The sequence below is a fragment of the Lactuca virosa genome, chromosome 2 (genome assembly GCF_052849685.1).
Source record: "Lactuca virosa cultivar CGN04683 chromosome 2, Lactuca_virosa_CGN04683_v6, whole genome shotgun sequence".
Classification (NCBI taxonomy): domain Eukaryota; kingdom Viridiplantae; phylum Streptophyta; class Magnoliopsida; order Asterales; family Asteraceae; genus Lactuca; species Lactuca virosa.
In genome coordinates, this window is record NC_136427.1 from 13,199,208 (window position 1) to 13,199,915 (window position 708).

General features: G+C 42.7%; 1 non-coding gene across 1 annotated transcript; it reads left to right on the forward strand.

Moving 5' to 3' along the window:
• Positions 1-306: 306 nt before the first annotated feature.
• Positions 307-413, forward strand: LOC145162013 (small nucleolar RNA R71). Its single transcript, XR_013738868.1, has one exon. It is a non-coding gene; the product is annotated as a small nucleolar RNA R71 (small nucleolar RNA).
• The last annotated feature ends 295 nt before the right edge of the window (positions 414-708 follow it).

Below are 708 nucleotides of genomic sequence, written 5' to 3' on the forward strand. Positions count from 1 at the left end.
GGCCCACTACACCTTTCACATCCAACCCTTATTGCATGAATTGATTGGTCCATTTGGGTCAATCTCCGGTCCATAGTATTCAGCATCGCCATCATAGCAACTATCTCTTCAGATTGTGCACCCCCACTGCCTTTTACTCCATCTTGTCTTGGGTTGTGGTACTCTCGAGAGTGTCTTGCCAATTCTTCAATTAACTCCTTGACCTCCCTTGGATTCTTCTTTGTCAATGGCCCTTGAGAGTCAAGGAGTTGTCTTGTCATAACATAGACTCCATCATAGAAAATAGACATCTCTTGTTGGATGTTTATGTCATGTTGAGGACAATTCCTTAATAACCCTTTGTAGCGCTCCCAAGCTTCGTATAATGACTCCCCCGGTTGTTGCTCAAAGTTGGCTATTGCCTTCTTAAGTGTATCTATCTTGGAAGGTGGGCAAAACTGATCTAGAAATTGCTCACGCATTTGAGCCCAAGTAGTAATTGTACCAGGAAGAAGTGCTTTCAACCAGTCTTTTGCAGCTCCTTTGAAAGTGACTGGTAGTATCCTTAGTAAGATGATGTCTCTATTAACATTCGAGACATTGAAATAGTCAGCAATGTCGTTGACTTCATCTAGATGCTTAAATGCATCCTCATGATCCTTCCCATAAAATGGAATATCCTTTAGTGCAGTGAGGATATGTCCCTTCAGCTCGAATGTGGCAGTGGCA